Source organism: Astatotilapia calliptera, chromosome 7, assembly GCF_964374335.1.
Source record: "Astatotilapia calliptera chromosome 7, fAstCal68.1, whole genome shotgun sequence".
NCBI classification, from domain to species: domain Eukaryota; kingdom Metazoa; phylum Chordata; class Actinopteri; order Cichliformes; family Cichlidae; genus Astatotilapia; species Astatotilapia calliptera.
The window spans coordinates 16,409,634-16,425,538 of record NC_137428.1 but is presented as its reverse complement, the minus strand read 5'-3'; the positions used below and the strand labels follow the sequence as shown (position 1 = coordinate 16,425,538).

General features: G+C 40.5%; 1 long non-coding RNA gene across 1 annotated transcript; it reads left to right on the top strand.

Annotated features, from left to right (window-relative positions):
- Positions 1-9,369: 9,369 nt before the first annotated feature.
- LOC145429684 (uncharacterized) lies at positions 9,370-14,383 on the top strand. Its single transcript, XR_013909956.1, has 2 exons — positions 9,370-10,496; positions 11,232-14,383. It is a non-coding gene; the product is annotated as an uncharacterized LOC145429684 (long non-coding RNA).
- The last annotated feature ends 1,522 nt before the right edge of the window (positions 14,384-15,905 follow it).

Genomic DNA, 15,905 nt, shown 5'->3' with positions numbered 1-15,905 from the left:
GGTGTGCACACGTATGTAATAGGAGCTGTTGGCGACACATGACCAATTGCAAACATGTACAGGTCCAGGCATGCATTTCTCCACAATAGCCAATAAATTAGCAATATAAAAGTACTACATTTGCTATAGCCAATTCTAGAAAAAAGAACATGCACTGTGTAAGTTAATAGGTTCTCCTATTAGAATAGAAATAGATCAGATACTATTAAATGAAAGTGTTGCTTAAATGTTTCCTTATGATGTGTAAAACTGTTTTAGCCTCATCATGCATGCTAAGTCATCCAGGCAAGGAAAGCTGATTCTCTTCATTTGAATGTAGTATTTTCAGTGCGAGAAACATTTCACATTTCACTCATCCAAGTGACTTTTTCAGACTCTTCTCACTGCAGGTTTCCCCAACCTCATGAAAAGTATATTTGCATAATGAAACAAAACCAGAACCACTAATCTACATGCTACCACACCCGTGAGTAATAGGCGTTGTTGGCGACACATAACCAGTTACAATCAACAGATCTAAGCCTGCATTTCTCCACAAGAAGAGCCAATAAATATCAACAATTTAAAAGTACTACAGTTGCTGCAGCCAATTCTGGAAAAAAAAAGTACACACACTGTTTAAGTCAGTGGTTCTCAAACTTTTTACATCATTCCCCACATGGCACGAAGAAATATTTTCACGCCCCATCTAAACAAAATAATGACAGAAAAGCCTGGCTGCAACTTTATTTAGATACATTCATTCACAATGAATCCTTCAGTAATTTTTGTTTTAAACAAACATCTTTCAAACAACTATTTGTAACTTTTGTCACTAGACTGCTTCATTAGACTGCACCACTTCTGCAAAAACTGAACAAGTTAAACAGAATGTGAACATTGCCAGACATGGAAAAATAAAGTAAGTTTTAGTCTTATAAAAAAAAAAAGAAATCTAGAAACTCATGAACAGAGATTTAAAAAATATATTTAATTTAGTGAGAGTTTAAAATAGAATAAACTAGGTCCTGTTGTTGTTGTTGATGATGCGTTTAGGCTGTAGCCGAAAAGGTGCAACCGCGTGTGTAAGTCGACAGCTGCAATAAAGAAGTGTACTGAAAAGTCCGAACATGTGGGCGGGTCTTTAGTGCCCCAATCCTAGGTTTCTGCACCACTGTAAATGATGCGTGACAGACCCGACCACATGTTTTCACTTTTCAGTACACTTCTTTATTACGGCTGTCGACTTACACACAAAGCATATTATTAACGTAACTGCCACAAATTTCTTTTTTCCACCATAAAAGTGATTCCGATTTTAAACATTAGTTCCGCATGACCTTTCTGCCAGGTAACTTGCGCCCCACCTGTCAGAACTCTTTACCCCACCAGTGGGATGCGCCACCCACTTTGAGAACCACTGGTTTAAGTTAATAACTTCTTACAGGACAGAAGTAGATGGGACTACTATTAAACTACCAGCTTTGGTACTCATGATCATTGATCAGTGGTAATGATAATTTGCATATTAATGATCATGAAACTGACCTCATGGCCCATTGTCACTCAGTGATGCTTGAGACTGAAGAAGTCATGATAAGGGAAGCCAGCTAACCCTAGGTTTCCTGAATATACTGAATTTACTTTGCAGTACAGGATACAGAATTGGTAAATGGCCTGCATTTGTATAGCGCTTTTCTAGTCCCTAAGGACCCCAAAGTGCTTCACACTACATTCAGTCATTCACCCATTCACACACACATTCACACACTGGCGATGGCGAGCTACATTGTAGCCACAGCTGCCCTGGGGCGCACTGACAGAGGCGAGGCTGCCGGACACTGGCGCCACCGGGCCCTCTGACCACCACCAGTAGGCAAACATGGGGTTAGTATCTTGCCCAAGGATATTTGGATATCTAGAATTGATCTAGATAAACCAGTTATCTTGCTTGTGTAATAAGAAACTATAGAAAAAAGCTGAGTCTCTCTTCAGTTAACACAGACTGACAAACAGAAACCAGCAAAGCGAGCAAATTCAGGCTCCACTTACAAGCAGGTCAAACCTGAGTTTGTTCCCTCTGTGGGAACTGAACCTTATAAGGTTTCTTATTGCACAATCATAAGACTGCAGAGATGTTCAAAACTGACATAAGGAAGATTTTAGATTTGTGCTAAGGTGGAGTATTTCTTCTTCACTTGCCATACACTCCATGACTGATTAAGCAACGTTTCCTCCTTGCTATAAAATGGGTAATGTCCTTAAGCAGATTCAGATGTGTTTGTAAACAATTTGTTCTCTAATCAGTGTTTCAGAAAAGTTTATTTGTCACCGAAAGAAAAGAAGAAATCAGGTAATTAATCACCTCCATACCTTTAAAAAAAAAAAAGAAATTAAAAGGCTAGGTGGTACCTTTTATGCTTTTTGCTATTTTACACACACAAAATCTATGCCATTGCTATCGAAATGCGCTCCACTGTTGCTGAATCTTAATTCAGTCAAGTTGTGATTTTAAACTTTGTGCCCGAGGAACATTAAAAAGGCAAGCCAGCACAGAACACCTTTGTTCATGTCTTCTTAAAATAGCTTCCATGTAATCTGGCATATCATAGATTTTTCTTTCACTTGTCTTTGCGACAACCTATTTACCTTCTGTAAGCAGAGCACCCATTTTTTCTTTTGTTTTCTTTTATGAAACTGTATCAGTGAAAAACGTGTCTCTATCACCTTTCACATAGTACAACACCTTATTGCCTCTTGTCTCGATCTTGTCGAGATCTGGCTAGCGCGGAAGGAATGCTTGGGGATTTTTGTCAGGGGAATTGATCGCGTCAACCAGTGTTGAGTCATTGTATTGCAAGAAAAACAACTCTTGCAACTCTGAAATTACCACATGCTGGTGCAAAAGGATCTTGAAGCCGAGGTAAAGTGCTGCCTTGAATTCTGAATGAATCGACCGCTTAGAACACAAGAACAAATAAAATAATGAGACTAACTTGAGTTAAAAAATTGTTTTTTGCTGCGTGGTGCACTTTCCTGGGATCTGCTGGAGCCACTTGCCTAGCTTGGGAATCACTGCACCTAGTGCTCTGATTACCACTGGGACCACTGTTACCTTAACCCTACACATCTTATCGAGCTCTTCTATGAGCCCTTGGTACTTCTCCAGCTTCTCGTGTTCCTTCTTTCTGATGTTGCTCTCAGTCGGTATGGTTATGGTTATGGTATGGTTTATCGCTACGACCGTCTTCTTCTGCTTGTCTACCACTACTATGTCCAGTTGGTTAGCCACCACCATTCTGTCCATCTGTATCTGGAAATCCTACAGGATCTTAGCTCGATCTTTGACTTCGAGACTTCCAGGCCATACTCAGTAGAGACGTTCCTGTATACTATGACGGCCACTTGGTTAAGACGTTCCATGTATGCTCTGCCTGCTAACATCTTGCACGCTGCTGTTATGTGCTGGATTGTCTCAGGGGCATCTTTACAAAGCTTGCAGCTGGGGTCTTGCCTGGTGTGATAGACCCCAGCCTCTATGGATCTTCTGCTCAGAGCTTGTTCCTGTGCTGCCATGATTAGTGCCTCTGTGCTCTGTCATTCAGTCCAGCTTTATCCAGCCACTGGTAGGGTTTCTGGATATCAGCCACCTCCTCTTATCTGCCGGAGGTACATAATGTGCAGGGGCCTGTCCTTCCATGATGGTTCGTCCTCTTCCTCCTCTTTCTTGGGTTTCTGCTGTGTGAGGTATTCACTGAACACATGTTGGGGCCATCTTCCTGACATATTTGTTGATGTTTGTTGTCTCATTCTGGACTGTGGTACTGACGCTCACCAGTCCCCGGTCTCCTTCCTTAGCGTACAGCCCCAGGGTGCTGGATTTGGAGTGAAACCCTCCATGGATGGTCAGGAGGTTCATTGTCTTGATGTCAGTGGCTTCTATCTCCTCCTTTGGCCAGATTATTATCCCAGCAGGGTACCTGATCACGGGCAGGGCGTAGGTGTTGATAGCCCAGATCTTGTATGTATACTGTAAGAATTTCTAATAGATTTAAACTCAAACTCTGAACAAAACCTGCTCCGCATCTCATTATTTGTTCATCATAAGTTACCACGGAGATCTTCTTTGTAGGCTTCTACATCTGTTATCTTCTACGTCTATGTTAGTAAGTGGTTTTGTAATTAATTCACATATTGATTTAGTACTTTGGCTAACAGAAACCTGAATAGTTAGTAGGGACTACAACATCTAGTCCTTTTACTGAATCAAATAAACCCCTTCAAGACATACTAACTGTCAAAGCCCTCAAAGCACAGGCTTATGAGGAGTAGTGGCAGCAGTCTTTCTAGATCAGTCTAAGTTAATAGTCACCCAAAGACTTTGGCAGCCTTTTGCATCCTTTTTGGAAAAAGACAAAAAACTGTTTTATTTTTGTTATGATGATGTTTTTCTTGACTGGTTATATGATTTTGTGCTCAATTCAGATAAAATAATTATAGTAACTTTAACATTCATGTAGATGCTGAAAACATCCACGCGCCTTAAAGGTGCTTTGATTTGACTGTTAGATTAATGTGGCTTCTCTTAAAATGTAAATGAGGGTACTAACTGTTGTAATCACATCCTTGATCTGGTTAGGGTCCAGTATATAGCATATAGTGCAGCGTGCTCACTGTGTATGACAACATAGAGGAACAACAGGCTCCTCTGAAAAAGAGTAACTTATCCGACAATTTTGAACCACTAATATAATATACCTTAAAGCAAAGAACACAGGCTGGAGGTGAATAGCATTCCACTAATATGAAAGACAGAAAAGGACACAAATAACCCAAGGCTTGTTTTCAGCAGTGCAACCAAGCTGACAAAGAACCACAGCTCTGTTGAAACTTGTATTTCCTTAGTTCAAAGTAGTAATGACTTAACAAATGTAGTTATAAAAAAATGTAACCACTGGAGTTTGTCATCACATAAGGCATGCTATATTTATTTGGACTTTTCTCATATTGATCTCTATGGGCTAAGTTAAAGTCATTATTTCCTTTAAACTACTGATTTTAAATATGATCATCACTTTATCTTTGTTAAGAGGCTTTTAAGGTTTCTGTAATTAAACCATCACCTATTCTTTACTTGAACCAGCTGCTGTAGCTGATTATATACTCATTTACAATATTCCTTTTTTTCCCCAGAAAGAGTGTTTCGAATTATTTACAGAGGAATAGTTTATTTGAAGAGTTTCGGTGAGCAGTAAGTGCAATCATTACTTCTAGTGTGAATTTTTACAATGTTATATTGTCAGGATGCCCTAATAGTTACCTGATCCAAAACACAACACTAGGAGTATTGAGACTAGAAAGAGAGGCCATAATTCTCACATATCAGCTTCTCTTCACTGGCTTGTTGTCAAATTTAGGATTGAATTGAACTTCCTTCTCCTCCCATGCAAGATCTTGAATAATCATGCCGCATCATATTTTTGAGACCTCATAGGACCGCATCATCCTGGTACAGTGCTTTGCAGTTCAGCCTTACTTGTAGAATTTCTCTTAGTACAAAGGGAAGAGAGCTTTCAGTTATTGGCCCATCTCCAGTTAAACTACTTACCTCGGGTTATTTGTGTCCTTTTCTCGCCTCTGTCAGTGCGCCCCAGGGCGGCTGTGGCTACACTGTAGCTTGCCATCACCAGTGTGTGAATGTGTGTGTGAATGGGTGGATGATTGTGTATAGTGTAAAGCGCTTTGGGGTCCTTAGGACCAAGTAAAGCGCTATACAAATACAGACCATTTACTTTTGAGTCAGAAGGTAGTGACCAGAGATGGGCAGTAACGTGTTACTTGTACAGTTACTTGTTACTTGTAACACGTTACTGTAATCCGATTACTTTTTTCAAGTAACGAGTAAAGTAAGGGATTACTATTGCAAAAACGGTAATTAGATTACCTTTACTTTCCTGTAGGAACGCTGCGTTACTGCGTTACTAAAACCGTGATTTTTTTGCGAGAATGTCTCATGTAAGCAAGTGCTATGTTCGTGACAACAGCTGTGTGCAGATCAACAGTGGATCATATATCCAGTACGGAGAGAGTATGAGCGTGCAGCGTTTAAAGCGTGGAAGTACTGACCTTACTTTACGTTTGATTCCATAAAAAGTGACAAAAACATTAGCGTCCATTAGCATTGTGCGTGGGAAGAAAACTTATTTTTACAGCGGAAAAAAACCCCCCTAAACTTCCAAGCAAGCTACCAATTCACAGAGAAACTGCCGTATCCTTCCACTGACCGCTGCAGCACACCTGCACTAGGGTAAACCTCCGCCTGCCCTACTCCTGCTATACAGGTGAAAATAGAGCAAAAGGACCGCTGAGTCTTTGATTTTATTTATTTTCTGCTGTGTTTTACTTGCATCTACAGTGGGGCAAAAAAGTATTTAGTCAGCCACCGATTGTGCAAGTTCCCCCACCTAAAATGATGACAGAGGTCAGTAATTTGCACCAGAGGTACACTTCAACTGTGAGAGACAGAATGTGAAAACAAAATCCATGAATCCACATGGTAGGATTTGTAAAGAATTTATTCGTAAATCAGGGTGGAAAATAAGTATTTGGTCAATAACAAAAATACAACTCAATACTTTGTAACATAACCTTTGTTGGCAATAACAGAGGTCAAACGTTTACTATAGGTCTTTACCAGGTTTGCACACACAGTAGCTGGTATTTTGGCCCATTCCTCCATGCAGATCTTCTCGAGAGCAGTGATGTTTTGGGGCTGTCGCCGAGCAACACGGACTTTCAACTCCCGCCACAGATTTTCTATGGGGTTGAGGTCTGGAGACTGGCTAGGCCACTCCAGGACTTTCAAATGCTTCTTACGGAGCCACTCCTTTGTTGCCCGGGCGGTGTGTTTTGGATCATTGTCATGTTGGAAGACCCAGCCTCGTTTCATCTTCAAAGTTCTCACTGATGGAAGGAGGTTTTGGCTCAAAATCTCACGATACATGGCCCCATTCATTCTGTCCTTAACACGGATCAGTCGTCCTGTCCCCTTGGCAGAAAAACAGCCCCATAGCATGATGTTTCCACCCCCATGCTTCACAGTAGGTATGGTGTTCTTGGGATGCAACTCAGTATTCTTCTTCCTCCAAACACGACGAGTTGAGTTTATACCAAAAAGTTCTACTTTGGTTTCATCTGACCACATGACATTCTCCCAATCCTCTGCTGTATCATCCATGTGCTCTCTGGCAAACTTTAGACGGGCCTGGACATGCACTGGCTTCAGCAGCGGAACACGTCTGGCACTGCGGGATTTGATTCCCTGCCGTTGTAGTGTGTTACTGATGGTGACCTTTGTTACTTTGGTCCCAGCTGTCTGCAGGTCATTCACCAGGTCCCCCCGTGTGGTTCTGGGATCTTTGCTCACCGTTCTCATGATCATTTTGACCCCACAGGATGAGATCTTGCGTGGAGCCCCAGATCGAGGGAGATTATCAGTGGTCTTGTATGTCTTCCATTTTCTGATGATTACTCCCACAGTTGATTTTTTCACACCAAGCTGCTTGCCTATTGTAGATTCACTCTTCCCAGTCTGGTGCAGGTCTACAATACTTTTCCTGGTGTCCTTCGAAAGCTCTTTGGTCTTGGCCATGGCGGAGTTTGGAGTCTGACTGTTTGAGGCTGTGGACAGGTGTCTTTTATACAGATGATGAGTTCAAACAGGTTCAAGGTTCTTTATTTGTCACATGCATAGTTATACAAGTATAACACACAGTGAAATGTAGCCTGACACGCTCCTCGACATGTGCAAAAATTGGGGGGGGGGGGGGTGTAGAGGAAGAACATTATATATATCTACATATAGTATATACACTGGGTGAATGTGCAGTAGTAGCAGCAAGCAGGTGAATTCTGTACATTAATATGAATAGACATCTGACTATTTTACAGGATAGACAATATAAACATATTTAAAATTAAAGGAATTTGAAATGTACATTGTGCCTTGGTTTAGAGTGTTTGGAAGAGAGTCCTGTCTCAGTCAATTATAGATGATGTGAGAGGGCGGGTGTGTGTGTTTAGAGCACGGATGGCTTGGGGATAGAAGCTCCTCTTGAGTCTCTCTGTCCTTGCCCGGAAGATGCGGAACCTTCTACCAGATTGCAGAAGTTGGAACAGTTTGTTGCCAGGATGGGACAGGTCCTTCAGTATCTGCGCTGCTCTAGTCCGGCATCTCCTGGTATAGGTGTCCTGAAGCGGGGGGAGAGCAATCCTGCAGCAGCGTTCTGCTGTACGGATCACTCTCTGGAGAGCTTTTTGGTCCTTCACACAGCTGTTCCCAAACCACGATGTCATGTTCTGTGTGAGGATGCTCTCCACAGCGCCTGTATAGAAAATCCTGAGGATCTTTGGAGAGACCCTGAACTTCCTCAGTTGTCGTAGGTGATACAGGCGCTGCCTAGCCTTTTTGGTCTGGACCTGAATGTGGGCAGCCCATGTCAGGTCTGAGGAGATGTGGACACCAAGATACTTGAAGGACTGCACCCTCTCCACTGGAGCTCCATTGATGATAATGGGCTTGTAGTCTCTGTGCTGACCCCTTCTGAAGTCCACCACCAGCTCCTTGGTCTTGCTGACGTTCAGCTGGAGGTGGTTGTCCTGGCACCACGATGCCAGATTCTTCACTTCATCCATGTAGGCCGCCTCATCATTGTTGGAGATGGCATCCAACACCACTGTGTCGTCAGCAAACTTCACAATGGTGTTGGAGCCGTGGGTGGCCACACAGTCTGAAGTGTAGAGGGAGTAGAGCAGTGGCGAGAGGACACATCCCTGAGGTGCTCCTGTGTTGATGGTGATGCTGTTGGAGAAGCACCTGCCCACCCTCACCACCTGAGTTCTGCCAGCGAGGAAGTCCAACACCCATGCACACAGACGGCTGTTAAGTCCCAGTTCCCTCAGCTTTGTGAACAGTCTGCAGGGCACTATTGTGTTAAACGCTGAACTGTAATCAACAAACAGCATTCGCACATAGTTACCCTGTTTCTTGTCCACATGGCTGAGAGTGGTGTGTAGGACGTGGGCGATGGCATCCTCTGTGGATCTGTTGGATCTGTAGGCAAACTGCAGCGGATCTGTGGTGTCTGGGATGGAGGAGGAGATGATGTTCTTCAGCAGCCTCTCAAACACCTTCATTACTACTGAGGTCAGTGCAACTGCCATTCATACAGGTAACGAGTGGGGGACAGAAAAGCTTCTTACAGAAGACGTTACAGGTCTGTGAGAGCCAGAGATTTTCCTTGTTTGAGGTGACCAAATACTTATTTTCCACCCTAATTTACGAATAAATTCTTTACAAATCCTACCATGTGAATTCATGGATTTTTTTTTTCACATTCTGTCTCTCACAGTTGAAGTGTACCTCTGGTGCAAATTACTGACCTCTGTCATCATTTTAAGTGGGGGAACTTGCACAATCGGTGGCTGACTAAATACTTTTTTGCCCCACTGTATTTGATAGACTGAGTGTAAACACACACACAAAAAAAAAATTATGTGCTGGAATGTGCAGAAAATAGGTTTAAATGTTAAACAAATTTCTTCCAGTCAGTGAATGTTGCATATAATTACATTTTTGCTTGATGCATAAAGTTAAAAGATTAAAACTAATAAAACAAGTTTTAAAAAGGGACTTTTCCATTTGATTACATTTTGTATGATGGATTATGCAGAAAAAGTAGAATTGGGCTGAGAGATCTATCGCTTTATCACCTATTCAGGTTGTAAATCGTGTTTTTAAAAAGTAACTAAGCAACTACGTAATTAATTACTTTTGAAAATAAGTAATCAGTAAAGTAACGGGATTACTTTTTGGGGGAAGTAATCAGTAATTAGTTACTGATTACTTTTTTCAAGTAACTTGACCAACACTGGTAGTGACCCTCTCTACTTTTAAGATTATAGGCTTAAAACTTGCTTTGTGATAAAGCTTGCAGTTAGGGCTGGATCAGGTGACCCTGAATTGTCTCTTAGTTATGCTGCAATAGGACTAGGCCGCTGGAGAACTTTCCATGATCCACTCTCATCTTTTCACTCTGCATGTGCTTATATAGTCCTACTACATTTCATTAAATTGTGTCTTCTTGTTTTGTCCAGTCTCCCTATGCTCCTGATTTTCTTTTTTTCTTTCCCCTCATTCCCTCCAACCAGTTCCAGATGGCTGCCTCTCCCTGAGCCTAGTTCTGCTGGAGGTTTCTTCCTGTTAACAGGAAGTTTTTCCTTCCCACTGACGCCAAGTGCTTCCCCAAAGGCAATTGTCTGATTGTTGGGGTTTTCTCTCTAATATTGAGAGACCTGTAGTTTGACTATTGTGAATTGGTTTAGCATAAACAAAACTGAATTGAACTGGATTCAGCCGAGTAAAAAGGGAGCCCCTTTGCAAAATGGAAACATCTGACTTTAAGCTCAGCATTTCTCACTAATCCATTCATCATCATGCTTCATAATATACCCCTTAGGCTACGTTCACACTGCAGGCGAAAGCGCATCAAATCCGATTTTTTGACCCTATGCGACCCATATCCGATCATGCTATGACAGTGTGAACGGCGCAAATCCGATATTTTCAAATCCGATCTGGGTCACTTTCGTATGTGGTACTGAATCCGATACATATCCGATGTTTTAGAAAGCGACTGCTGTTTGAACGGTCAAGTCGCATTAAATCCGCCTTTTACGTCACCGACACAAGACTGAAGCCAATTATCAGCGCCAGAGAAGCGCCCGAGAAGACATCGCGAACGCTTCCTGGCCATCCAGTGTGGATGTCAGTGAAACTGTTGGGAAGACAACGTAAACATTTTATTTGTACTGTATAATCTGCAGATTCTGACAGAAATCTGCAACTATCCTTTGAAGCACCGCTCCTCTCTTAAACGGCAATACGGATCATTATTAGGTTATTTACATTATTATGTAAATAACAAAATAACTTAAAGCAAAAATTGGGAAACGTGAAGACCGAAGTCTTTATATTAAGGGCCATCAGTCAAACAATACTGTTGCTCTGGGTCTAAACAGAGCGCGTTGTGTGTGACATCTTCTTTTGCGCATGCGGGCCGCTTTGAGCGTTCACACTAGAGAGCGTTTGCTGTCGCATTTTATTTGTAGTGTGAACGAGCAGACAAAAAAATCGGATTTGATCAAAAAATCGGAATTGAGCATTAAGACCTGCAGTGTGAACGTAGCCTTAGATCTTCCCGTTTAAAGCTTCAGAGCTCTAATGCAATTGAAATGAACTGCAGAATCAAGAATGAACTAAGAAACAAAACAATGTAGTAACTTGGGATATTAGATCTTGCTGATGCAGTCTTTACGTACTTTCCATATCTCTATTACCTGTTCCTCTGACAATGTCTCTGGCTGAAGCAGAACTTGCTTCATACGATACCCCTGAGCCGTGTGATGATTGCTAAAGCTAAAGTTTCCCAGTGTCTAATGGAATGATAACCTGCTGACTTAATTGCAGCTCTACTGAGAAACTTTTTTTCCCAAACAAAAGTTCTCACATAAAATAATGATGCTTTAAGCATGCCTGCATTAGTGCAAGCAATGTTCAAATATTGCTGTGTCATGATTGCGTCATTTTCGTCCTCTTAACCTGCTCTTATCAGTTTTTCATTGTGTCCTGAACCGTTTGACCTGTAATAAAGATGACAATTGTCACAGTGCATAGCTGTCATTTTTAAATGCGTATGGGTGCATGTGGGGTAGTACAAGCACAACCGAAATGTGTATTAGAACATCACAGCTTCTTTGTTGTGTGGTTGCTCGCATACTCTCTAGACCTTTCACCAAGTTTGGCAAATCTAGGAAAATAAAATAATATGACAAAGAACACCCAGAGTTCTATACATTGGAATGGATGGGGAGACTGGGGCAACTTTCCTCTGCCAAAAGTCCAGCAACTTCCTCCTCAGTTACCAGATGTTTATGAACTGTTGTCTAAAGAAGAGGGAATGCTACAGAGTGGAAAACATTTTTGAAATGTGTTGCTGCGATCAAATTAAAACATTTTCAGTTTAAACATTTTATATGGGGTTTTTTTTGTATATAAAATATGGGCCCAGAGATTTGCAAATCATTGCAATCTGTTTTTTTTCTTTAGATTTTACATGTCATTTCAGCTTTTTCAGAATTGGGCTTGTGCATTTTCTGCATGATTCTTAAATGTCTTGATGCATGCTCAATCATCCAGGTAAGTAAATCCCAAAATGTCGATTCTGTTCATTTGGACGTAGCGTTTTCAGAAAGCACTACGTCCAGATGAACAACCTGTTGGGACTTGATTTGTGTTGCTGTTGTAAAATGTGGGTATCTCAATTCAAATTAATTCAATTTTATTTACATGTTGCCAAATCTCAACAGCAGTCACCTCAGTGCACTTGATATTGTAAGGTGAAGGCCCTACAAAAATAGAGCCAACATTCAGATGACACCCTGTGAGCAAGCACTTGGCAACAGGGAGAGAGAAGTCTCCCTTTAAAGCTGAAGAAACATGTGACATAACCAGGTTCACTGAGGGGCAGCTATCAACTGGCTGTGGGTGAGGGGAGAAGTTGAACTAGTTGAACTCATCGAGTGCAAATCTTGTTTTTATGTGTGTATAATCTCATGGAAATTGAAACAGTTGTAACATGAAACCACTTTAGGTTTTTGCTTTCATTTTGGTGTTACTTAGTAGAAAGTTATGAAAGGTATTAATTTTCCAACGATGTTTTAACTATGTGCTTGAATTCTTGATTTACTGAGAGACTTACTTCCTGGTGCATTTTCAGAATATTGGCAAGACTTGTGGATAACTGGAATACCGTAAAACGACTATGCACAGTACAGCTGGAATGTTGGTGTGCAGCAAAGGACTTAAAAACACGTCCCTATTGTCAAAATGATCTGACATATTAAAATGAATCATTAAAATTGAAAAAAACAAAACAAAAACGAGACGTTCATGCTGTTGTTTACTGCCACTCTGGGCTGAAAGAGGTGTGACAAATGGAATTTTCTGAGTTATGATTGAGTGTGACAATAAAACAGAGGATTATAATCAGGCGCACGCAACACATAGTTACTCAGTGGTTTTGGCGCAGCAATATTCCATTTGAAGAACTTGTTGTACACTTAAGGAATGAAAACATGTTTACTAATAGCCTCTCATGATGATGCAACAGAACTATCACATTGCACGGGCAACTGAGGTGACATATGCCAACTAAAAGTCATATTGAATGGTGATATGAAGACAATGAGGCATTGTGTAAGATTTTTTGAAGACGGGTGTTTAACCTGTCTGAGCATCCACCAATGCATTTGGCTGCTGGAATAACCCCAAACAAACCTGTTCCCCAAGAATGCAATATGATTTTATCTGAAGGTAAATAGCTCTGTAAGAAAGATGTTTGTTTGGATAGAAGTTGATTTGAAAGTGATATGAACATCAGGCTAAATGCTCTTTTCTTCTGATCTTCTTTAACAAACAGTTTAGTTTAGCTGAAGTGCAAAGTGAAGCTTGTTATCCACCTCAACCTTTTTTCTCTCTCAGAGGTTTTGCTTACTCCTTAGAAGTCTTGTCAAGACATAGTTAAAACTACAGGAGGTTTATTACTTCACCACACAGTGGAGCTGTGGCTCAACATTTCATGTTACTTTTCCTGCACTACAACAGTCATTCAACATTAAGTAACCAGCGGAATATAGCATATAATATTTAATACATATACATATACAAATAGATGGATGGATCTATCTTTTTCTGATCTTATAATTAACATTTTTTTTCTTTCATTTCTGCCTGTAGTTTCTTCCTCATTATCAACACATGACAGACACCAATGTTTAGGAAAAATTCAATTTTCCTCTAGAGTACCATTTCATAACATCAGACCTTACTATATCTACAGTTGCACTTTTTACACTGATGAGCCTTGCATTTGTTCTGCTGTCACATCCTTTATAAAACTGCTGTCTGCTCTGCTGCTTCCTCCCAGTCACGCTAGTCAGCAGGAATGTGAATTCAAATTTCAGAGGCAAACGGTTAGATTGACACTAGATATGTTTGGTGAACTGCTGCAAAGGTCATGCCAAAGAGGGAGTCCAAATGTCAAACACCCGTCTCTGAAGTTTAAGCCTTTGTAAGATCTGATGCATTGATATTCTTCTCCGGGCTTCAAAAATGTCATTACTGATATTTTCATGCAGAATATGCTTTTTTTTTCCAGCAATGGTAATTGAGCGCTGATAGACATCACTGGTTCAACAACTTAACATGAGCATGTGCATGTGTGTATACACATATCTGTGAAACAGCTGTAGGAGTATTATTTTGAATAAATAGCTCTAACCTTTATTGTCCTTGGCTTTCTTTCAAACTAAAAATTCTCACAATGGTAACCACCTGAGACATTACAAGGTTTATATAACAATCCCACTATCTCTGTGTTAGTGAATCTCATGGGAATGTTCTTTCCACCAACCACACCAATAAAGTAATTCTTCAAGCTTTTCATTTGAACAGATATCAGTCTTTTTCTATTTTTGGTAATCTGTCTCTAAGGGCTTGCCTAATTGGGGTAATGATACAGTCGCATCCATAAGAAACAGATGACTAAACACACATGAAAAGGTGCTGACCATCATAACTCATTTTTAAACCATCTGTTATGATGATGTCATTCTAGCTAGGGGCCAGATGGACCAAATCTTAAATCTCACTTTTTTTTTCTTTTTTTTTTTCGAACAACAGGTGTAAACAACAAAGTAACTCACAACACGACCCAAGGCCCGTGACCAGTGGGGAAAAAAGGAAAGAAAGAAAAAAAATGCTTCTTGGCATACTCACATTTCTCTCTTGTGAACACCAGTGTTGGTCAAGTTACTTGAAAAAAGTAATCAGTAACTAATTACTGATTACTTCCCCAAAATGTAATCCCATTACTTTACTGATTACTTATTTTCAAAAGTAATTAGTTACTTAGTTATTTTTTTTAAAAATGATTTACAACCTGAATAGGTAATAAAACAATAGATCTTTCAGCCCAATTCTATTTTTTCTGCATAATCCATCATATAAAATGTAATCAAATGAAAAAGTCTCTTTTTGAAACTAGTTTTATTAGTTTTAATCTCTTAACTTTATGCATCAAGCAAAAATTTAATTATATGCAACATTCTCTGACTGGAAGAAATTTGTTTAACATTTAAACCTATTTTCTGCATATTCCAGCATATAAAATAAAATACTTTTTTGTGTTTACACTCACTCTTTCAAATAAATGCACGTAAAACACAGTAGAAAATAAATAAAATCAAAGACTCAGCGGTCCTGTTGCTCTATTTTCACCTGTATAGCAGGAGTAGGGCAGGCGGAGGTTTGCCCTGGTGCAGGTGTGCCGCAGCGGTCAGTGGAAGGATCCTGGAGTTTCACATTCCCGTGGCAGTGTACTGTCAGTGCTTGCTGGAAGTTTAGGGTTTTTTTTGCTGTACAAAGAAGTTTTCTTCCCACGCACAACGGACACTAATGTTTTTGTCACTTTTTATGGAATCAAACGTAAAGTAAGGTCAGTACTTCCACGCTTTATACGCTGCACGCTCATACTCTCTCCTGCACTCGATATATGATCCATTGTTGATCTGCACACAGCTGTTGCCACGAACGTCACACTCGCTTACATCATTGTCATGAGACACTCGCAAAAAAAATCACGGTTTTAGTAACGCAGTAACGCAGCGTGCTTACGGGAAAGTAACAGTAATCTAATTACCTTTTTTGCAATAATAATCCCTTACTTTACTTGTTACTTGAAAAAAGTAATTGGATTACGCGTTACTGCCCATCTCTGGTGAACACAATTTTTTCCCCCATGTTTTTC